Raw genomic sequence first — 25,511 nt, 5'->3', positions numbered from 1 at the left:
AAATTTCTTGTCGCTATCGGGAGCAGGATCCAGGTCGTTGGCACAGTAGAAGTAGAAGCTCAACGTGCAACGTGCTGATGATGAAAATATTTTATAACACCAGTATTAAGAGTCGGTCACGGAATAGCTTCCTCCTTTCGCTTACGTAGGGAAATAGGACTGACGTTTCTCATTGCCGGGTCAGATGTTATGCTGCGTTTTTTTCGTCTACCTGGAAGTGCGCAGTCAACGAAGTACAGGTGTTTGTGTTTGTTTGTGGCTGGTGTCCCAGGCGAGCAGGTTATTACGTGGCGCGGCGCCTTGACATCGTCGGCAGGGAGACCTTGCATCGCCTCACATGTGCTGCTGACGTCGAACTCTGAAACATGCAGCGCCCGCGGGGCGGTTAGGAAACAAACAGCATTAGCCCGCAGCAGAAGGAAGGAGAATTATAGAGTGTAAAGTCCCGCTCACAGCAAGGTCTTTAGCGACGGAGAAAAAGCTCGAGTTAGGGAAGGATGTGAAAGGCCGGCCGTTGTGGACGAGCGGTTCTAAGCGCTTCAGTCCGGAACAGCGCTGCTGCTACGGTCACTGTTTCGAATCCTGCCTCGGGAATGGATGTGTGTGATGTCCTTACGTTTGTTAGGTTTAAGTAGTTCTAAGTCTAGGGGACTGATGACCTCAGATGTTAAGTGCCATAGTGCTTAGAGCCATTTGAACCATTTTTGGATGTGAAAGGAAACAAACCGTGCCCTTTCAAAGGCACCATAGCGCCATTTGCCTGAAGCCAGTGGCTCTCAAACAGTGGGGCGAGACCTCATAGGGGAGAGGGAGAAGGAGTTTGCGAATGTCGAGCAAGAGGGTTGTAACACCCCCGGGAGTACAAATGGGTGGAGTACCTTGAACTGGTTGTCGATTCTGCTTTTCTTGACCGTGCGCCCTGTACACACCACGTACCTGATAATCCTGCGGCGGTCGTATTGTTCTGCCCGACACTGCTGCTGGCTTTCCTGAAATTATCTATCGAAATATGCAAGCGGGTTAGAGGAGCCACTCAACGTTAAACACAACACTGTCCTTCGTCTGGTATGAACAACTATATTCTGAGACGATAAGAAATCACAGGTTGCACTGTTTACACTCTAAGTCGTAAATGTTTATCCCAATTAACAATCTTGATGATTATCTGTCCACAGTATCACTTGGACGAGCGTACGCGTACCGAACACGGCGCGGATGATTGTTGATGATGCGAAAGCCGAATAATCGAAGGAAAGTTCTTCCGCTCGCCACACTTACACAGATTTCTTTTGATACCAAGCCTCCTTGACACTAGTAATGATGCAACACTGTCCGTAAAGTTAATTTTTCAGTTCTCAGTTCTCACTTGTACGAAAGTGCGCGTAACCGTCGCGGCGCGGCCGATTGTTGATAATGCGGAAACGCGATAATCGAACGCATGTCCTCACGCTCGCTACAAGTCACTGGCACTTGACTGCACTGTTTTATGGTAACTAATTTTTACTGATTCACATCAGTTCATTCTGGGAGACCGAACACGGCGCGGATGATTGACGCTGTAAGATACACAATATGTTATCAGCGGCACTGCTCATTTTTAATTACTTCTTGACGAGCTTTCCTCTGAACCATTTCCATATTTCATCACTTTACTGTAATAGCACTTGTAGCAACACTTCAACGTCCACACTAACAAAGCCTCTCACATGCAGAGCTACCTACAACACAACATAACAGCTCCGTGTCCCGTGCTGGACTCTGCAGACGCGGCTGCCCCCTAAGATACTCCACAACTAAACCAGCGATATGACAACACGCTTACAGGGTCACGGAACATTAAAAAAAATCTTTGTAACAAACAATTACGTTCATCCCATCAAACAAAGATGATACCGTTGATCTGGATTGAATTTCGTCCGACGTCTTTGTTACACCAAACTCGGTCGACGATAGTGAAACCGCGGTCATATTTTTTTTAGCGTTTTTTGAAATAGTCGAAAGGGCTCGCGACGTGGCCGTCGATGGAATCGCTCGTTGTCGGCTGCACTGTGACTGTATCCGTGATACTGCGTGAATCTTAGGGAGGTTCTAGCCGCTAAAAAAACTTAGCCAACCCATTCATGAAGAGATGCAGACGATTATAGAAACGGTTGATACTATTAAGTCAAAAACTATAAACCTAAAGCTTTTTAAAGTACTATGGGAGGACGTGGGTGGTGAATACGTAAACTTCTCTATTTAAGTAATGTTCGATGACTGTTAAGGGGTGAAGCACAAAAGGACATTTGAAACAAGAAATGATATACCGATATTCTATTTCTTAAAGGAGAATAGTCACATTATGGCAGACTGTTTCAGCCTCGGAGATTTTCTATTCAAACGGCTTACCTCACTCATAGTTTCGTGAAACTAAATGTTCCTATGACGTCACTTCAAGGTAATTATGAAAGCGTTGATAAAGAAATCAGAGCTGTGGCGAAACAACTATAAACATTCCGTCATTGTTTGAGAACATGAAGTCCATGAATGGCTGCAGTGGTCTCCAAGTAGCAGAACATAACCATTTCCGATCAATGATCGGTTCATTTGGACCAGATGATCCAGTCCATTCCGTGTAAACATAGCCCACACCAATTATGGAGCCATCACGAGTTTGCACAGTGTCTTTTTGACAACATGGGTGGGATCTGCGGCACACTCGAACCCAATCATCAGCTCTTACCACCTAAAATTCGGACTCATATGAGCCAGCCACGGTTTTACAGTCGTCTAGGAGGAGCGCTGCTGACGATGTCGTGCTGTTAGGCAAAGGCATTCGCGTCGGTCGCGTGCTGCCATAATCCATTAACGCCAAATTTCAGCGCAGTGTCGTAACGGATATGTTCGTCGTACATTCCACATCGATTTCTGCATTTATTTCACGCAGTATTGCTTGTCTGTTAGCAGTGACAACTCTACACAGACGCCGCTGCTCTCGGTCGTTACGCGAAGGCCGTCGGTCGCTTTGTGGACCGTGGTGAGAAATAATTCCTGAAATTTGCTATTCTTGGCACACTCTTGACTCTGTGAATCTCGGAATATTAAATTCCCTAACGATTTCCGAAATTAAATGTCCCATGCATGTAGCTCCAACTAACCAAGTGACCCCTCGATTATATCCACTAAATGTTCTATGGGATTCAAGCCTGGCGATCTAGGTGGCCAGATCGTTCGGTCGAATTGTCTAGAGTGTTCTTCAAACTAATTGCGAACAACGGTGGCTCAGTGACATGGAGAATCGTTGTTTTGGAACATGAAGTCCATCAATGGGTGCAGATGGCCTCCAAGTAGCCGAATATAACTTTCTCCAGCCAGTGATCGGTTCAGTTGGACAAGAGGACACAGTCCATTCCTTGTAAACACAGACCACGCCATTATGGAGCCACCACCAGCTTGCACAGTGAATTGTTGACAACTTGCGTCCATGGCTTCATGGGATCTGCGCCACCCTCGAACCATACCATTAGCTTACCAACTGAAATCGTAATTCATATAACCAGTTCACGGTTTTACAGTCTAGGGACGAAGCGAGCACAGGATAGGCGATGCAGAGGATCAGTGCTGTTACACTACTGGCCATTAAAATTGCTACACCAGGAAGATGACGTGCTACTGACGCGAAATTTAACCGACAGAAAGAAGATGCTGTGATACGCAAATGATTAGCTTTTCAGAGCATTCACACAAGTTTGGACCCGGTGGCGACACCTACAACGTGCTGACATGAGGAAAGTTTCTAACCGATTTCTCGTACACAAATAGCAGCCTGGTGAAACGTTGTTGTGATGCCTCGTGTAAGGAGGAGAAATGCCTACCATCACGTTTCCGACTTTGATAAAGGTCGGATTGTAGCCTATCGCTATTGCGGTTTATCGTATCGCGACATTGCAGCTCGCGTTGGTCGAGATCCAATGACTTTTAGCAGTATATGGAATCGATGGGTTCAGGAGGGTAATGCGGAACGCCGTGCTGGATCCTAACGGCCTCGTATCACTAGCAGTCGAGATGATAGGCATCTTATCCGCATGGCTGTAACGGATCGTGCAGCCACGTCTCGATCCCTGAGTCAACAGTTGGGGACGTTTGCAAGACAACAACCATCTGCACGAACAGTTCGACGACGTTTGCAGCAGCATGGACTATTAGCTCAGAGACCGTGGCTGCGGTTACCCTTGATGCTCCATCACAGAAAGGAGCGCCTGCGATGGTGTGCTTAATGACGAACCTGGGCAAAGGTCATTTTTTCGGATGAATCGAGGTTCTGTTTACAGTATCATGATGGTCGCATACTTCTTTTTCGACATCGCGGTGAACGCACATTGGAAGCGTGTATTCGTCTTCGCTATACTGGCGTATCACCCGGCGTGATGGTATGGGGTGCCACTGGTTACACGTCTCGGTCACCTCTTGTTCGCATTGACGGCACTTCGAACAGTGGGCGTTACATTTCAGATGTGTTACGACCCGTGGCTCTACCCTTCATTCGATTCCTGCGAAACCCTACTTTTCAGCAGGATAATGCATGACCGCATGTTGCATGTCCTGTACGGGCATTTCTGGATACAGAAAATGTTCGACTGCTGCCCTGGCCAGCACATTCTCCAGATCTCTCAGCAACCGACAACGTCTGGTCAATGGTGGCCGAGAAACTGGCTCGTCACAAAACGCCAGTCACTACTCGTGATGAACTGTGGTATCGTGTTGAAGCTGCATGGGCAGCTGTACCTGTACACGGCATCTAAGCTCTGTTTGTCTCAACGCCCAGGCGTATCAAGGCCGTTATTATAGCCAGGGGTGGTTGTTCTCGGTACTGATTCCTCAGGATCTATGCACTAAAATTACGTGAAAATGTAGTCACACGTCAGTTCTCGTGTTATATATTTGTCCAAAGAATACCCGTTTATCATTTGCATTTCTTCTTGGTGTAGCAATTTTAATGGCCAGTAGTGTAGCAAAGGCACTCGCATTGGTCGTCTGCTACCATAGTCCATTAAAGCCGAATCTCACCGCACTGTCTTAGTGGATACGTTCATCGTACGTCACACATTGATTTCTGCGGTTATTTCACGCACTGTTGCTTGTCTGTTAGTACTAATAACTCTACGCAAACGCCGCTGCGCTCGTCGTAAAGTGAAAGCTGCGTAGTCCGTGGTGGGAGGTAAGGCCTGGCATTTGGTATTCTCTGCACACTCTCGACGCCATGGGTCTCGGAATATTGAATTCCCTAAGGATTTCCGAAATGGAGTATTCCATGCGTGTAGCTCCAACTAACATTCCACGGTCAAAGTCTATTAATTCCTGTCGGACACATTTTGACATGAATCACCTGAGTACAAATGACAGCACTGCCCTTTTAAAGCTTGTGTACGCGAGACTACCGCTGTCTGTATATGTGCGTATCGCTATCCCGTGACTTTTGTCAACTCAGTTGGATCGAGGCATCAAAATCAATGTTTGTGCCGCGCGGGGTAGCCACGCGATCTGAGGGGCCTTGACACTGTTCGCGCTGCTCCCCCCGTCGGAGGTGTATGTGTGTGTGTGTGTGTGTGCGTGTGTGTGTGTGTTGTGCTTAGCGTAAGTTAGTTTAAGTTAGATTAAGTAGTGTGTAAGCCTAGGGACCGATGACCTCAGGAGTGTCTCCAGCGGTCGGCAAGTACTGGCTGTCCGCACCTCACTGGTGCCAGCCTGAGTGGCCGAGCGGTTCTAGGGGCTTCAGTCTGGAACCGCGCGACCGCTACGGTCGCAGGTTCGAATCCTGCTTCGGGCATGGATGTGTGTGATGTTCTTAGGTTAGTTAGGTTTAAGTAGTTTTAAGTTCTAGGGGACTGATGACCTAAGATGTTAAGCCCCAATGTGCTCAGAGCCATTTGAACCATTTTGAACCTCACTGGTGCTCCGTCCCCTGCGCTCATTCGTCGCCGACCGCTGCTCCGTCCCCGACTACACTCCTGGTCCGTCTCCAACTGAACTGACTTTCTTCGGACGGACGACGTCCAGGAGACACTGGCTCGGACCCAACCATGCAGAGGGAACACAACCGACGTCTCTGCACAGGAAGGAACCGACCCAAATACACGTCGTCGATGAGGCGACCGACCGAACGACCAACCAACGGTCGTCCCCGGTGGTACTGGCTGTGCGGACCTCACTGGGGCTCCGTTCCCGACTGCACTGCTGCTGTGTCCCGACCGCCCTCCTGGTCCTTCTCCTACTGACCTGTTAACAGACGACGACCCGGAAATACTATCCGTCGCTCCAGAGATGGTACGACAGTGCAGTTAACGATAAGCGCTGCTGCTGCCACCCACGGGCAAGTAAGGCAGGAGTTAGTGACGCCAGTAAATGGAATAAGGAAACGAGTCGGCAGTACCGTAAAAGGAAGATGACAAACAATAATTGGCATAAACACGAGCCGCGCACGTCTCAGACGCTGTAATGGACATCGATGTGCGGCGTTTGGTGAAGAAGTTTGATAATGGAGAAACGGACATCACAGCGGCCGGCCGACAACGCTGTCACAGATGCCGGTCGAGGACGTGCTGATGAATTGAATCTAGGAGACACACGGATTGCAGTTTACGGTCAATAGTTTCAACATAATTCTGAGAAAAACGGTCCAAAAAGCAGACTCATGAATTTTTCCAAACTGATGCCTGGATCAATAATAGCTTTAATGTGTACAAATGCATAGTAACTGTGTTGAACGTCAGCGTTTTGTACAGGACAGTTCAGACTGTTACGCTGTTACATTTTCATTACTAACTTTTTTTTATCGAGCAGGGGCATTACTTCTTGATCCAGACTCGTAAAACTTTTTTTCATACATGAGTATCGGGTTACTCGCTTGCACACGATGATACAGGGGTAGCTTCTTTGTCTAGTAATCAAAACGTATTGAGTCACGTGTTAGAGAACAGCCACTGCCTAAATTTTCACTAAAAATTATCAGCAAAGGCACCGAAGACATGCAAACTGCATTCTAAGAGGTGGTGGAGATGCGGGCATAGGTTCACGTCATTCTCTTGCCCTTGGAGTGGGAAACTGCTCCTAGAAGGCGGAAGAAGCAGTAATGATCAACAATATGAGGATGCAGAAGGCAATACAGAGCACTGCATTCAAGAGACAGAAGTGTATGCACGGGATATTTTTCCTGCAAGTGAAAAAGTGTGCTGTTGGTTTCTCCACTGGCGATCGACTCCGGATTAAACAGACGTTCGGATCTCAGAGAGGGATTGCCAAGGAGAAGGTGACCGTGAGGGGAAAAAAACTGAATAAACAACGTAAAGGTAACATTCTACGAGTCGCAGCGCTTAATGTCAGAAGTCTGAACGAGGTAGAGATGCCAGAAAATCTGGAAAAATGCGAAGAATCACTCTAGATATTGTGGTGTAGTGAAGTGAAAAGTAAAAATTTTCTGTTGTGATTAATATGGGATAATATCAGCAACAGCGGAAAATGGTAGAACGGGAGCAGCATTCGTCATGAGTAAGAAGGTAAGCAGAGAGTGGGTTATTGTGACCAGTTTACTGATACAATTATTCTCATGAAAATATACAGCAAACTAGTGCCAACAACACCAGCGATTAGCGATAATAATATTTCTCGTCTTCGAGTACAATCTGGCTATGTGCGAAGGTTTGCAGCACTGACGATGAACCCAGATGTGGATTTCAGTAATGGCACACGTGTTGTAGGATTTTTCCATCCAGACAACACAAGCTTTATCAACCCTTACAGTTACAGTAATATGAGATTTTAACATGAGGTAACACTCATCCCAAAATAACAGTTAAAATTAGTGAAACAGAATCAATGTAAATACCTGTTACAGAAGCTAAAATCAAACGTCGGTATCCACTGTCCTCAGTGCGTGAACATTTCTGCATTTAAAAATTCGTTGAACCTTATCCGGACTCAAATACAAAAAATCAGTGACAGGAATCATGTTGAAAGGTGACACCGTCTGGAACAATGAGTGTATTGTTTTCTTTTCTTTATGTTCATTTATTTTGACCACATGTTTTTCGAAGTGAATTAGTCAATGCTTGTGGTTGGTTTCAGTAGTAGCTTTATTTTGTGTGCGGAACTAGTTGTAAGATGGAGGGTGCATTGGTTGAGAGAACGGATTTGGCGAATTTTTGTGGAAATACAGGTGAAGTGATGTATTTTTTCTGTGACTAAAGTGCCCCTGTGTCAATGACTCTCAAACTGTTCAGTAATCATCTTGAGACTTTTGTGGTTTGAAATGCGACCTAGTTCCAAGGAACTAGTTGCGAGAATAATTGAAAGACTGCTTCCAGTGTACAATTTTCATTCCAGTGATCTGATTCTGAGCTTCTGTGAGCTCAGTTACTCGTAGATAGCTCCAGAACGATACGGGCGTTGCTATGAAGGTGACACGTGCTTTCCAGAAGGTTTCTATTTCTGTTTGTACTATTTTATATCATGTATATTTATTGTACTGACTTACTTCGGTTGTCTCAGCAAAAAATGTCAGAATATATACCCTGATCTGCCATAACATTACGACCACCAACCTACTATCGACATAGAACCGTCCACGTGATAGCAGCGTCGCCTGGCGAGGAACGACTACCAGTCAGACAGAGCGCACGGTGCATATACACTCCTGGAAATTGAAATAAGAACACCGTGAATTCATTGTCCCAGGAAGGGGAAACTTTATTGACACATTCCTGGGGTCAGATACATCACATGATCACACTGACAGAACCACAGGCACATAGACACAGGCAACAGAGCATGCACAATGTCGGCACTAGTACAGTGTATATCCACCTTTCGCAGCAATGCAGCCTGCTATTCTCCCATGGAGACGATGCTGGATGTAGTCCTGTGGAACGGCTTGCCATGCCATTTCCACCTGGCGCCTCAGTTGGACCAGCGTTCGTGCTGGACGTGCAGACCGCGTGAGACGACGCTTCATCCAGTCCCAAACATGCTCAATGGGGGACAGATCCGGAGATCTTGCTGGACAGGGTAGTTGACTTACACCTTCTAGAGCACGTTGGGTGGCACGGGATACATGCGGACGTGCATTGTCCTGTTGGAACAGCAAGTTCCCTTGCCGGTCTAGGAATGGTAGAACGATGGGTTCGATGACGGTTTGGATGTACCGTGCACTATTCAGTGTCCCCTCGACGATCACCAGTGGTGTACGGCCAGTGTAGGAGATCGCTCCCCACACCATGATGCCGGGTGTTGGCCCTGTGTGCCTCGGTCGTATGCAGTCCTGATTGTGGCGCTCACCTGCACGGCGCCAAACACGCATACGACCATCATTGGCACCAAGGCAGAAGCGACTCTCATCGCTGAAGACGACACGTCTCCATTCGTCCCTCCATTCACGCCTGTCGCGACACCACTGGAGGCGGGCTGCACGATGTTGGGGCGTGAGCGGAAGACGGCCTAACGGTGTGCGGGACCGTAGCCCAGCTTCATGGAGACGGTTGCGAATGGTCCTCGCCGATACCCCAGGAGCAACAGTGTCCCTAATTTGCTGGGAAGTGGCGGTGCGGTCCCCTACGGCACTGCGTAGGATCCTACGGTCTTGGCGTGCATCCGTGCGTCGCTGCGGTCCGGTCCCAGGTCGACGGGCACGTGCACCTTCCGCCGACCACTGGCGACAACATCGATGTACTGCGGAGACCTCACGCCCCACGTGTTGAGCAATTCGGCGGTACGTCCACCCGGCCTCCCGCATGCCCACTATACGCCCTCGCTCAAAGTCCGTCAACTGCACGTACGGTTCACGTCCACGCTGTCGCGGCATGCTACCAGTGTTAAAGACTGCGGTGGAGCTCCGTATGCCACGGCAAACTGGCTGACACTGACGGCGGCGGTGCACAAATGCTGCGCAGCTAGCGCCATTCGACGGCCAACACCGCGGTTCCTGGTGTGTCCGCTGTGCCGTGCGTGTGATCATTGCTTGTACAGCCCTCTCGCAGTGTCCGGAGCAAGTATGGTGGGTCTGACACACCGGTGTCAATGTGTTATTTTTTCCATTTCCAGGAGTGTAGTACCAGTGAGTGTGCTGTCTCAGTGTACAATGGGGAAGGCGAGGGATTTTTTTTTAAATCTTATGGGACTTAACTGCTAAGGTCACCAGTCCCTAAGCTTACACACTACTTAACTTAAATTATCCTACGGACAAACACACACATCCATGCCCAAGGGATGACTCGAACCTCCACCGGGACCAGGCGAGGGATCTATCTGCGTTTAATTGAAGGCAGACTGTGATGGCCCGGAGGCACGAGCATTTCGGAAACTGCGCGACTTTGGTGTTCGAGGAGTACTGTGGTGAGTGTCTTCAACACGTGGCGAAACCAAGGTGAAACCACGTCCAGACGTCGTGGGGTTGGGTGGCCACCCATCATTACAGATGTCGGACGTCGTAGGCTCGGCAGACTTGTAAAACAGGACACATGGCGAACTGTGGCAGAACTAACATCAGACTGTAATATTGGGCAGAGTCTGAACACACAGTGCGCCAAACACTCTTAAAGCTGCGCCTCCGCAACCGACGGCCCTTGCCCGTGTCAATGTAAACACCACGACATCGGCAACTACGACTGAAATGGGCACGTGACCATCGGCACTGGACATTTGTGCAGTGACTGAGCGTTGCGTGGTCTGACGAATCCCGATACAGTACTATTTTCATCATGCTGATGGGTGGACGCGAATCCGTCGTCTTCCAGGGGAACAGCTCCTTGACACGTGTATTGCGGGACAGACAAGCTAGTGGCGGCTCCATTATGTTCTGGGAATATTCACGTGATCATCCATGGGTCCAGTGCAAGGCATCATGACCGCTTAAGGAGTATCGTACACTACTTGCAGAGCATGTTCACCCCTTCATGACGGTCATTTTTGCCGACGGAAGAGCTATTTTTCAGAAATATAATGCTACATGTCACAAGATCATGAATGGGATGGAGTGGTCCGGGAAACACAATGGCGAGTTCGAATTGATGTGATGCCATCCCCCCCCCCCTCCCCCCCCCCCACCCGGCCAGATCTGAACCCGATCGAACACGTCTGGGACGTGACTGAACGCGTTGCGTGTTGTCAGATCTCACGCCCCCCCTCCCCTCCCCGGAATATAAAAAAGTGTTCAAATGTGTGTGAAATCTTATGGGACTTAACTTCCAAGGTCATCAGTCATTAAGCTTACACACTACTTAACCTAAATTATCCTAAGGACAAACGCACACACCCATGCCCGAGGGAGGACTCGAACCTCCGCCGGGACCAGCCGCACAGTCCATGACTGCAGCGCCTCAGACCGCTCGGGTAAACCTGCGCGGCCCCGGAATATACGAGAATTAGGTGAGTTGTGTGTGCAGATGTGGTGCCAACTCCCTCCAGCGGCCTACCAAGCTCTCATTGCTTCCATGTCACGACTCGTCGCCATTGTTATCCACGCGAAGGCTGGACATACAAGCTATTAGGTAGGTGGTCTTAATGTTCTGGGTAATCAATGTAACTGGAATGAAAATACATATATTAACAAACAATATCACGTTGAACCACAAGAGACAACAAAATATAGTTCACTCTGCATGTAGCCTTCTGCTGTATTTAAGGTTTGTGTGTTCAGTTGTTATCTTACACTGTCTAATGGAGGACGGTCTCTCCCTTTTCATTCGAACTTCACCTCACAAGTTCACATACAGAGTGAGTCAGGAGGAAAGGTACGTGCTGTGAGCGGTTATAGTATTGGTGATTCTCAACAAAAATCTTCAAATGAACATCTGCCCCTGTCCGACATAGATCTGTTTAAAAATCACGGTCGTCAGTCGCATATCCTTTTTCACTAGCACTCACATGCGAATACAACCAAAGCGACATTAGGCCACGTAGTGTTGTCTTTACTCTTCATTTCAATGCCAAGGGTCACCTGCGATCTCTTTCGTCTTCCCACCATACGCCAGTGAAGTGCGCATTGGCCGTTGGATCAGTCTCCACGAAGCTACGTCTTGACCATGAAGATCTTACTCCATTACTGTTTGTGGGCTTGGTTTGGGAGTGAAGTCTACAAGCACAGAGTGGACACAAAGGAGGAACTCCTCGCTCGTATTTAACAAGCGTGTGATCGAGTTAAGGACTATACGAATGAGCTTAGATCAGCAACACAGGTGGTGTCTACATTTGACGGTGGACTTTTTGATCACTGGGTGGAAGAGCAGAATGTTTCAGTTATTGTCACCTGCATTTGTCCTTTTCCCAATTGTCTCACTACTTTAAGCAGAAAATTAAGAACAGCACATATTTTCATATGACGGCTTTTGTTCAGAACCATTAATACTGTCACCCCTCGAAGCATGTAGCTTGCCTCCTGACTCAGCCTGTATTTGATTTTACCTTTGAATGAGGACCCACTTTTTACATTTTATAGTGTTGTAGGCGTTACAAGTTTTGGATTGTTCAGTGTAGTGAGCAGCATAAACTATGCATCTTGGTTTGTATCTTAGCTTCGGTGGTGGCTTGTGCCCATTTGTTCCACCAAGGTTTTGTGTTACAGATTATGCTCGCCAGGTTTTTCATATGCAAGATTATTGTCCTTGCAAGGTGACTGTAGCAATTATTGTGAAGCGTCAACCTTTAAACCTTCTCCTAGGCAATTGTTTTTTCACACTAAGAAGCATCACTTGATATTCAGTTGTGCGCTACTAGATCGACTCCAGCTGATGTGGATGAAAAGTATATAATGCAACCAACAATTTTGCTAGTTCACTTCGAGTTTCAAGTAATTGTTCAGCTGCAGGCGCATTCAATTTCCCATGATTCCTCTGAAAGTGTGCTTACAACTACTTTTCTCTAAAGAAAATGATAGCATTGTCTCACACAAATGATACAGCTTTTTATAAGTAACCTATCTTAATAATGCAGCTAGTATGTGGCTCTTTCAATATAAATTGTTAGTACATGGTCACATTCTCTACTTACACATATGATAAATGGCAAAAAAGAATAGAGATTGCGTCGAGAAAATAGCATTTTGCAGTAGCTTACGGCAAGTTTTAGTGCTATCTCCTGTTCTGTTCATCAGAAGTAAAAATATCGCCTCTTAAATTTGGATGCGCCAATATTCATCTGCATCTACACCTACATTTACAAATATACCCTGCAGTTCACATTTAAGTGCCCGGCAGAGGCTTCTTCGCACCGCCTTCAGAATATTGCTCTACCGTTCCACTCTCTAACAGCGAATGGCAGAAATGGACACTTTAATCTTTCAGTACGAGCTCTGATTTCTCTTCTTCTATTACGATGACAATTTGTCTCTATGTATGTTGACGACAATAATATCATTTGACATTCAGAGGAGTAAGTTCGATGAATTTTCATGAACAGATCTAGCCGCAACGGAAAACGCCATTGCTTTAATGATTCCTGTCCCAACTCTCTTATCATATCCGTGACACTCTCTCCCGTATTTAGCGATAAAACAAAAGGAGCTGCCCTTATTTTAACTCCATCGATGTCCTCCATAGATCCTATGTGGTAAGAACCCCATACAGCACAGTAACAGACTAGCAAAGGACGAACAAGCGTAGTGTAGGCAATCTTTCTAATAGACCTGGGAATTGTCTTTGAGGAAATGTGACGAAAAGACAACAAAGACGTACGTACACTATGTTAGCATTATAATAATCGGCATTAGCGTCTTAATTTGAGTAAAACAATACAATAAACTTATTCGTTACATCGAATTCTGTGAATACTGTGACTATTAACTGCATGTTCCTGTGAAACACAGAGCTGAAAGTCAGTGTTACATATGTTTTTCTCTTTCACTTATGCTATCAACAGTACAGGATAGCTAATTTCAACTACAAAGCGCTATGTTGTTTTCTGTTACATAGTGCAGTGTAAGAAACGTGGACTTGTTACGTTTATAGCTTTCCGGAATCGGTAATCGTCTGATTAAAGAAGTAATGCGTTTGTATTGTCAATAAAAACATTACAGTGAAAAGCATAATTATCTTATACATTAATCTGTACTGCGCGCTTCGAGACACAGGGTCCGGTCAAGAGGTAATTAATGTACATAATTAGCATTACAAACCATAGCACTCAAAGTTCCTTATACAATCTTTCGGAATATGGATTGCGATCAAGTTCTGCTATGCCACTAATGGAACGTTTGGATCAATAACGGCTCAAGTTCTTTATATAACCTTGATGTCATAGTCCATTAACAAAGGCCACACAGGTTTCAGCCATGTTTATTATGCTGTCAATCAGAAGCCAGAAGCGTAATTACACAAACAGTCGTGTTAGCACTTTATTACCCACACTGAATCAACGGTATGTTTGTGCAGTAAGTAAATGGTCTCAAACTACCACGCAATATGTACAGGGTGGCATCCAAGACTATACAGGAGTATACGGTTCACATTATACTAATGACCAACTATATCAAGGTGGCCACAAGCGTGACTGCAAGCTTGACAAGCATGCATAATTAAGTTTTGTGCACGCGTACACTTATACATTTCGCCTTTAGACAGTCCAGAATACCAGGTGTCGAAGTATAAAACTGGAACTTCCTGGCAGATTAAAACTGTGTGCCCGACCGAGACTCGAACTCGGGACCTTTGCCTTTCGCGGGCAAGTGCTCTACCATCTGAGCTACCGAGCACGACTCACGCCCGGTACTCACAGCTTTACTTCTGCCAGTATCTCGTCTCCTACGTTCCAAACTTTACAGAAGCTCTCCTGCGAACCTTGCAGAACTAGCACTCCTGAAAGAAAGGAGACGAGATACTGGCAGAAGTAAAGCTGTGAGTACCGGGCGTGAGTCGTGCTTCGGTAGTTCAGATGGTAGAGCACTTGCCCGCGAAAGGCAAAGGTCCCGAGTTCGAGTCTCAGTCGGGCACAACAGTTTTAATCTGCCAGGAAGTTTCATATCAGCGCACACTCCGCTGCAGAGTGAAAATCTCATTCTATAAAACTGGAATTTCCTATGAAGGTGCTAGCCGTCAGTACAGGGCCCGTGAGACCGCATCTGCTGCGCAATCCGCTTCCCGTAACGGCTGACGAATGTCAACACACAGTAACCCAGGTTCTGTTTCAAACCCGTAAATAAGTTGAATTTTGTGCCTACGAACTACGATTCGAGGACAGCATTGGTTTTCTGTTATCATTTGAAGAAAACTGCTGCAGAATCACATTGAATGCTTGTCGAAGCTTTCGGAGAAACATGCTCTTGGTAAAACACGGTGGTTCAAAAAATTCAAAAGTAGTGATTTTGATGTAAGAAACGACGAGCGCGGGAAGCCACCGAGAAGTTCAAAGACAACGAATTGCCGACCTTATTGGATGAAGATGATACTTAAACTCAACAGAAACTCGCGGAACAATTGGATGTGACGCAAAAGCCGTTTCTTTTCGGTTGAAAGCTATGGTAAAGGTGCTGAAAGTGGGGAAAATTGGTTCCGCATGAACTGCATGAAAGACAGCAAGTAAATCGAAAGGCCACTTGTGAAATGCTGCTAGCCAGACACGAAAGAAAGTCCTTCCTCCATCGAATAGTGACAGGTGATGAAAAATCGATATATTTTGAGACTCCTAAGCGTCGCAAATAACAGGTAAATCCAGGCAAACCATCGACACCCACTGGAAGACGAAATTGCTTTGCAAAGACAATGTTCTGTGTTTCGTGGGAGCAGAAGGGTGTCATCTGTTATGAGCTGCTAAAACCTGGTGAACACTGATCGCTACCATTAGCAAATGATCAATTTAAATCGAGCAATACCTGAAAAACGACGGAATAAAGAAAATGGCAATACAGAGTCATATTGCTCCATGATAACGCCCCATCACACGCAGTAAAACGGGTCAGGGAAACGATCGAGGCGCTCAGCTGGGAAATAGGGCATGCGGCTTATTTTCCAGACTTGGCTCCGTCCGATAATGATCGATTTGCATCATTGGGATACGCTCTCGCCGAACAACGCTTTAATTCGTATGGAAATGTACGGAAATGGCTCGCTGACTGGTTCGCTTCAAAAGAATAACCGATTTTTCCGTGTGACATTCATAGCCTGCTGGAGAGGTGGGAGAAATGTATAAATAGCAATGAAGATTATTTTGAATAAAATTTTGTTTATCAGTTTCAAACTACAGACGTGTAATTATTGCATCCAAATGCCGGTTTCATACTTCTACACCTGGTACTTGTGCAAGGATCAATTTGTGAATCGAATATGTGTAGATCGTGTGCAGAACGATAGCCCGTTTTTGGCGTCTTTGCGTGTGTGATGCCAAAAAATTGGAGAAAGCAGGCTTGATGTGTGGGGTGAAGACTCGTTAATGACACGAGAGGCGTGTCCTATTATTGTTACTCTGAGCTGAAAAAACATCAATGTGTGTGCTATACTAGTTTCAGGCAGTAGAGAAACCTATTTGAACTTCCAGCTTACGCATCATCTTCGATTAAAATGCAGGATACATTCACGAGAGAAATCAGTGCACCACACCAAAGAAAAACTGCTACAATTCGATTCCTGTCATGCTGAAAGTGCTACGTGGACTTCTGTTGCTTATCTGTAAAGCAGGCGCCTTGGTTTGTGTAGTTTATCGTTTTCTGTCACCGATTTATAAATACCGTCGATTTGTTTCGCTCCTATAATTTGTTCCGACAGTTTTTCTTTTTTAACAATAATGTTTGTCAATGATAGGGACAATTAATGATATTCTGTTATTAAAACTGTGTGTCGGACCAGGGCTACAAAGTGGGATCTTTATTTTTTACGGGTAAGTCTTCTATCGACTGAGCTGCCCAAGCACGACTCACGACCCGCCCTCACAGCTTTAATTCCGCCTGCACGTCATATCAAGCCCCCCTCTGGCACACAGTTTTAATCTGCCAGGAAGCGTAATATCAGCACACTCTACTCAAAAAAATGGTTCAAATGACTCTGAGCACTATGGGACTCAACTGCTGAGGTCATTAGTCCCCTAGAACTTAGACCTAGTTAAACCTAACTAACCTAAGGACATCACAAACATCCATGCCCGAGGCAGGATTCGAACCTGCGACCGTAGTGGTCCTGCGGTTCCAGACTGCAGCGCCTTTAACCGCACGGCCACTTCGGCCGGCACACTCTACTCAGAAGAGTGAAAAATTAATTCTGGGAACGACTTTCTTGGTCACACCGCGATAGGTTTGCGATTTAGTACTGTTGAAACAAGGCTAATTATGGATATCTGAATAAATTTTCTCAGCAATTTCGGAATGATTTGCTTCACGTCGCTCGACATAGTGCTGCTATGAAGATTGCTTCTCAGTTGGCATTTGTTTATGTCCTATCACCCTGTCTCTTCTTCGTGTCAGTGTTTTCCATTTTCTTCGCCGATAGTGTTGAGAACGACCACATTCCTTATCTTATGAGTTCACCTATTTTCAACATTCGGCTGTGGCACTACATCTCAAAGGCTTTGACTTTCTTCTGTTCCGGTTTTTCTACACTCCATCTTTCGCTACCATACAATTCTGTGCTCCAAATGTACGGTCTCAGGAACGTCTTTCTCAGATTTAGGTCTATGTTTGATACTAGCCATGAATGCCAGTTTTTCCAGTGCTGCTCCACGTTTGATGTCTTCCTTTTTCCGTCCCTCATGGATTATTTTGATACATAGGTAGCAGAATTCCTTTACTTCGTCTACTTTGTGATCCCCAGTTCTAATTTTATGTTTCTCGCTGTTGTCATTTCTGCTTCTTCTCTTTAGTTTAATTTTTCTTCGGTTTAATCCCAGTCCATATTCTGTACTCGTTAGACAGTTCCTTCCATTCATCGGATCCTGTAATTCTTCTTCACTTTCAGTGAGGATAGCAAAGTCATCGGAGACTCTTATCACTGATATCCTTTCATCCTCAATTTTAACCCACTCTTGAACCTTTCTTCTATTTTAATCATTGCTTTTTCGATGCATAAATTGAAAAATAGGGGTGAAAGACTATATCCCTGACAAATCTTTTTTTTTTAACCCGACCACTTCGATCGAGGCCTCCCAGTCTTATTATTCCCTCTTGATTCTTGTAAATGATGTAAGCTACTTGTCTTTCCATACAGCTTACAACTATTTTTCTCAGAATTTCGAACATTTTGGACCATTTTACATTGTCGAACGCCTTTTTCAGGTCGACAAATCCTATGATCGTGTTTTGATTTTTCTTTGATCTTGCTTCCATTATCAAGGGCAAAGTCGAAGCTGCCTCTTTGGTGCTTTAACCTTTCCTTTCTGTGAACCAGAAAATCATAAGTATTCTGTTATATTGCATGACGAAACTAATGTGACATTTGTACAATAAATCCTTGCTGTCAAATGGCTCTGAGCACTATGGGACTTAACTTCTGAGGTCATCAGTCCCCTAGAACTTAGAACTATGCACTCTGTCGCATAGTAAATGATTCGTTCTTGATCGTCAACGTCAATTCACAAAGGGAAAAACGAAGATTAACACCGCTTAGTACATTCTTTTTCTGACAATACAGTGTATTTTACTACACTTGTGTGCAAAATGTAATGACGAAAATAACTTTCATATAACGTGTCACTGCCAAGTAATATAGTTCAATGAAACTTGGGCCATTAATAGACAGAACTGCTGTAGTACGGAAGCTAGCTGATAGAAATACACAGACTAACTTAAATGACATTTTTATTCAAAGACAGTAATTACACTGCAGCAACCGCGGCTTACAATGGTCCCCTGGACATTACAAAAGGTCCTAATACGAGGTGTGATCACCAAGGATGGCAATGCATTCACTGCAGCGTCCTCCCATACAGCCCACAAGGTTCCTGAGGACTTTTTTGAGACAGGGCATACCATTCATAGTGCGGTTGACAACTAGTGAACAGTATCGCTTCATATGGTGTCTGTGTTAAGCAAGAGACGGTAGCGGGCAGATGTCTGTAGACAACGAGTCATAATTATCGCATGACAGATGCGCTGCAGATGTGCTGCAGGAAGTTGTCACTGTGGCCGAAAGTGCCACTTCCTTACGGACTATACACTTATCAAGTAGCTGGAACATATTTTGGAAATAAATCTGTAGTTATTGTGATTATTGCGAATATCATTAATTATTGCTAATTTGTTTCTTAATGTGAATCGTGGTGTAAATGGAAAGTAAGATATTAAATGAATTTGGTTATGTCCATCAACTTAGTGCACGCTAATTTGAGAACTGTGATTGTTAATTATAATTCTTGGGGGTTTATGGGACTGGGAAAACAAGAACTATTTTACGATAATTCTTTTATTTAAATAGGGAGTTATTCCGATATTTGTGTAGTTTCTAAATTTGTTCATTCAGTAAACCGTTTATAAAAGCAATTAAGTTGTGACTGGTCATATGTAAAAGACACGGGATTGCACGATTTAATACTAATATCGGATTGGCTATGATGTGCGCCAGCCAATCACGTGACAGTACTTTCGCGCGTATTTTGTGGGCCAGAGAATTTCTTTATTAAGTCTAAAGGGGGTTTCGGAACTCAGCCGTCATCATGTTCGGATGCAGATACAAAGAGCTCTGAATAAATATGATAATTTTGCAGAGTAATGATAAAACATTGACCGTGGATGCGAACGTGTGAGAAAACGAACATATGAAATTTGGATTTTAATACGTAAACTGTGACTTTTGAATAACCAAAATGCGCGTGGCATGTAATACAAGCCGTGAACGCAAACATTCGTAGTGGTGAAATTGTGTAACATTTGCGCGATCCTTCAGTCTCAGATTATCCGTTTGGTAATCCTTTCGGTAACGGGTTCGGTTGGTTACTATAAGCTGACTAGTATGAGGGATTGTGACTGCACGTGAGTGTTGAAGATTAGGACGAGCTTGGCTGTGTTTCTGTATCGAACAAGTGACAATATATCGAAGTTTCACTCAGGAACTACTTTTCTATCAGTTGCTCTGTTAATGTGATACTGAAAAACATTTGTTGCGCCTGTTAGATTCGTACAATTCTACTGGTTTTACTACAGGTTTTGCAGTAGCGGAACATCATTCATACCGGCGTGTGGATCGGACTGCGGTAGAAGAAATCATGGCAAAGTCAATCACTTCTGTAAGACGAGCACTTAGTAACCACGACGTTGCTTGCAGTGCATATGGAGGTGATACCATCCATCTCCCCAACGCATCTCGCACGTGCTCTATGGGATTAAGGTCGGTGGAACGGGCAGGCCAGTCCATTCCCAGAATATCGCTTTGTTCTAAGAGCTCCTTCATCTGCACTATTCGATGCGGTCGCGCATTATCGTCTATAAAAATGAAGTCAGTGCCGAATGCGCCTCTGAAAAGTTCTGCACATGGCGTACAGTGTCATAATAGCGGTGACCGGCGAAAGCTCCTTGTTCAAAGATTTGGAGGTCAGTACGCCCATGCAATGTGCCCCCCTCCCACACCATAACACCTGGACCACCAAGACAATGTTCGACTTCGCTCCTGGCTGCGTTGAGTGTTTCCAACTCTTTACCTATAAGGACATGTCCAGCATTGTTACACAAGGTCGTGTTAGTGGTGCAAGTGTTGTTCTGTGCGTGTTTGTGGGAAGGACGTTTTCATTTGATAACATCTCGCAGATTCCTCAAGATGTTACTGTACTTCCCCGCATTCTCTATGGAGTTGCGAGGCAGGTAGTGAACAAGTAGCACCCCCTGACAGTTCGAAAAGATGGTTACCGTAACTTTCTCTGCCGGATGTGTGACCTTTGCGTTTTTTTTTTTTTTTTTTTTTTTTTTTTTTTTTTTTTTTTTTTTTTTGGAGGGGGGGGGGGAATCTTTCGCCAGGATTCTTCAATGCCACGCTCTGCCTTTTTGTCTCAAGGATTGAACGATGGGCCCAAGTCTCACTGCTACAATTTCTAGTGATTAACTCCATGTTGACTGGCAGCATACGGGCAAGATACTGCAGTATGCATTGGAAGCGGGTAGCAGCATTGTCAACAAATATTAGTCAAACTCGCCAGCTCTCACATATCATGGGCACAGTATATTTGGCAGACATAAAAATAGGGTATCATACTTATTGGACGGCCCTTGTATAAACATATAGATTATGTCTCATTTGTGAAATGTCTTAAAAGTTTCCACTCTGCATCTTCTGTATTTTCATAATTTTGTATACCTGTACGTTTAATAGCCTGTAACTAGAATTCTACAGGAAACACTACCGCCGATCATTGTGAACTTTATTTCATCTATAAATGTGCACTCTCTGCTGCTACTTTTTTTATGTACTGACCACGTTCGAATGTGAGGATGATAAATTTTTAATTAACGTGTTCATCTTATTCGTACATTTAATATTCATATTCACTTATGGAAATCTACTGATAAACACACATCAAAAAAAGTTTTGCATCATACCGGTTCTCAGAACTCCTGAAGATAGACGTTGACTGTGGATATTGTATCACAGACACAGTACCTTTGAGTGTCTAGAGATGTCACTAAACCCACCCAAAGATGTAAACAACCATACATGAGCAGCGCCTATTAGCTGGAGGTCAAAACCGCGATTCGATCGCATCCGCATTGTTACATTGTGCCAGGAAGGGCTCTCAACAAGTGTCCAGGCGTCTCGGAGTGAACCAAAGCGATGTTGTTCGGACATGGAGGAGGTACAGAGAGACAGGAACTGTCGATGACATGCCTCGCTCAGGCTACCCAAGGGCTACTACTGCAGTGGATGACCGTTACCTACGGATTATGGCTAGGAGGAACCCTGACAGCAACGTCACCATGTTGAATAATGCTTTTCGTGCAGCCACAGGACGTCGTGTTACGACTCAAACTGTTCAAAAATGGTTCAAATGGCTCTGAGCACTATGGGACTTAACATCTATGGTCATCAGTCCCCTAGAACTTAGAACTACTTAAACCTAACTAACCTAAGGACAGCACACAACACCCAGCCATCACGAGGCAGAGAAAATCCCTGACCACGCCAGGAATCGAACCCGGGAACCCGGGCGTGGGAAGCGAGATCGCTACCGCACGACCACGAGATGCGGGCGACTCAAACTGTGCGCAATAGTCTGCATGATGCGCTACTTCACTCTCGACGTTCATGGCGAGGTCCATCTTTGCAACCACGTCACCATGCAGCGCGGTACAGATGGCCCCAATAACGTGCCCAATGGACCGCTCAGGATTGGCATCACGTTCTCTTCACCGATGAGTGTCGCATATACCTTCAACCAAACAATCGTCGGACCCTGTTTGGAGGTAACCCGGTCAGGCTGAACGCTTTAGACACACGGTCCAGCGAGTGCAGCAATGTGGAGTTTTCCTGCTGTTTTGGAGTGACATTATGTGGTCCGACGTACGCCGCTGGTGGTAATTTTGGCGCCGTAACAGCTGTACGATACGTGAATACCATCCTCCGACAGGTAGTGCAACCATATCGGCAAAACATTGGCGAAACATTCGTGTTCATGGACGACAATTCGCGCCCCCATCGTGCACATCTTGTGAATGACTTCCTTCAGGATAACGACATCGCTCGACTAGAGTGGCCAGCATGTTCCCCAGAAATGACACTATCGAACATGCCTGGGCAAGACTGAAAAGGGCTGTTTAAGGACGACGTGGCCCACCAACCACTAAGAGGGCTCTACGCCGAATCGCCGTTGAGGAGTGGGACCTGGACCAACAGTGCGTTGATGAACTTGTGGATAGTATGCCACGACGAATACAGGCGTGCATCAACTCAAGAGAATGTGCTACTGGGTATTAGAAGTATCGGTGTATTCAACAATCTGGACCATCACCTCTGAATGTCTCGCTGTGTGGTGGTACAACACGCAATGTGTGGTTTTCATGAGCAATAAAAAGTGCGGAAACGATGTTTATGTTGATCTCTATTCCAGTTTTCTGTACAGGTTCCGGAACTCTCGGAACAGAGGTGATGCAAAACTATTTTTGATGCATGTATGTTTGTTTATATTTTCTCATTTTTAGGTCAGATGATGGGTGCAAGAACGAAGCCGTAACTCAGTTTTAGTAAATTATTGTCTGACCAAGATATCGACTTTTATAATATGGGAAGACGTTATTGCGGTGTACATTTTTCTGTTCATCTGTAGCAACCACTTGCTCAATCGGTTCATGGTATCAAGTGATTCAACTAGATATGAATTCAATTTCTCTTATGGGTGTAGGTCTACATGATGTATCATTACTTAATCTGAGCCTAATATCAGTTGGTAGCACTACACACTGCGTATTCATTTGCTGTAAAGTAATCTAATCCGAATGTCGTGGTATCTCACGCCCCCCCCTCCCCCACCACGCCATAAATTGATGTTGTCGTAAACATTTCGTCTATGGTCGAGCTGTTAATGTTCTAAGCTTGCTATCGATTAGCTTGTTCGACTGAGTTATATGTCCCACATTCTCACATAAATTCGCCCAATGCTAAACCATTTTATGCTAGTGACATACGTTCTGATTAAATGAAAGCGGATATATCTTGTCACAGAACTTCTTGCAGAGACGCGAGCGACCTTTTGAGATGAAGGGATTATATTTTACGAAACTGTTTATTTAAAACAATGGTGTTATTTCTATGCGTTGACATTTTCATTTAAAATACATTACATTAAATTAAGGGTTCCACTCAATGAGATACAATGAGGGGAGTTGTCATGAGGTAACAAATTTGCAGACTATGTCCGCCGTATTAGATGCCCCGAACATTGGCCTCTGCTGGAAATTTTTTGATCAAAGCTGCCATCTTGCATCATTTACGGGTGTACAAATCGTTATGATAATATGGTAAAGCGTAGAACAATCACACTCCATTTGTAAGTGGACTTATTCAAGGATATTGCCTTTTATATCCATGAAGTTTGGTTGCGCTGTTTACTTTTATTTTAGTGGTTTTATTTTTGTCATTTGACTTTCGAATCTTCATCAGAACAATTCGAAAAGCTCTCTGGATGAACGCTGTGGAAAGGAAAATTTAATAACCGACAAAACATAGAAAAATATGTTCTCAGCATTTTGAGAAAGAGGATATATACACAGGACATCTGTTTCGTCAGTCTGTTTCAAGGAAAATGTTGGAATACGAAAGCAGCATTTTCATATCACATACTTCTCATAACAAAAAAGAAACGTACAATAACTGGGGGAAATATGTCTTATGACTCGATAAAATATGCTATTAAGGCCAGAAAAAGTCTGGAAATGCCTTCCTGTCGCTGTGTTATTGACGAAAGCACTGTAACATTTTCTGTTTAAAGCAGCTATTGCGTGGACACGACAGAAATTAAGAACAAGAAGCAGTAGTAAAAAGGAATCCGCTAATGTTTTGCGGCACCTTGAATGGTGGCTTCGGCTTCAAAGCAAAGTGCAGCCTAAGTCTGAAGCACCATCCCCTTATGTTACACCTCCAGACTTGGCCGACCTGCGAGGTTGACAATCTCACATTGTGTCGTAACAAAAAAAAGTTTGTTTGTTTGTATAAAGTGAGAACAGAGGTGGAATGTGGCGACGAACGTACTGTAGAATGAGGAACGTCTTCTGTAACGTAATGCAGACTGGTTGCTAAGTTTGTATCTGTGGTCGGAAACAACTTTCTCGTTGGTAGGGAGTTTACGCATTTCGCTTTCCCCTCATTACAGAAAGAAGAGTGAAAGAAATGTGTCTACTCGAATTCTCCGATCTTGACAAACGAAAATCATCATTGTCCCGTGTCTAGTATGCTGGAAGTTATGAAATCGAACGTAGCTGCAGAGTGCATGAAAACATCAGAGTCCTCTGACTGTCTCTCCAGCACTGAGAACCTGCCTCTGCGTCGCGTCTACTGGCGCTCTTCATTGCTTGTCCGGCGTCAATTTATGCCCATCTCCGTGACGCTGAGCTCAGGAGCCGCAGCGGGAAGTGCGCAGCAGCTGTGCGCCTATAATACTGCGAACTAAACTACAAAAGACACTACTGGCCATTAAAATTGCAGATGATAAACGGGTATTCCTCGGGAAAATATATTACACTAGAACTGACATGTGATTACATTTTCACGCAATTTGGGTGCATAGATCCTGAGAAATCAGTACCCAGAACAACCACATCTGGCCGTATTAACGGCCATGATACGCCTGGGCATTGAGTCTTTGCCATTCGTGCACTCAGGTTCGTCGTTGAGTACACCATCGCAGGCGCTCCTGTCTGTGATGCAGCGTCAAGGGTAACCGCAGCCATGGTCTCCGAGCTGATAGTCCATGCTGCTGCAACCGTCGTCAAACTGTTCGTACAGATGGTTGTTGTCTTGCAAACGTCCCCATCTGTTGACCCTGGGATCGAGACGTGGCTGCACGATCCGTTACAGCCATGCGGATAAGACGCCTGTCATCTTGACTGCTAGTGATACGAGGCCTTTGGGATCCAGCACGGCGTTCCCTGTTAC

The 25,511-nt window shown here is 45.1% G+C and overlaps 1 protein-coding gene and 1 non-coding gene across 2 annotated transcripts in view; one reads left to right on the top strand and one right to left on the bottom strand.

The window, feature by feature from the left end:
• The window catches only part of LOC126092415 (ATP-binding cassette subfamily G member 4-like), a 417,403-nt gene that overhangs the window by 150,052 nt on the left and 241,840 nt on the right, over positions 1-25,511 (top strand). The gene's annotated exons all lie outside the window — the stretch shown is intronic.
• On the bottom strand, positions 14,640-14,713 carry Trnas-cga (transfer RNA serine (anticodon CGA)). The gene has a single exon. It is a non-coding gene; the product is annotated as a tRNA-Ser (tRNA).

This window comes from Schistocerca cancellata, chromosome 7 (assembly GCF_023864275.1).
Source record: "Schistocerca cancellata isolate TAMUIC-IGC-003103 chromosome 7, iqSchCanc2.1, whole genome shotgun sequence".
Classification (NCBI taxonomy): Eukaryota; Metazoa; Arthropoda; class Insecta; order Orthoptera; family Acrididae; genus Schistocerca; species Schistocerca cancellata.
This window is presented reverse-complemented; position numbering and strand designations above follow the sequence as displayed.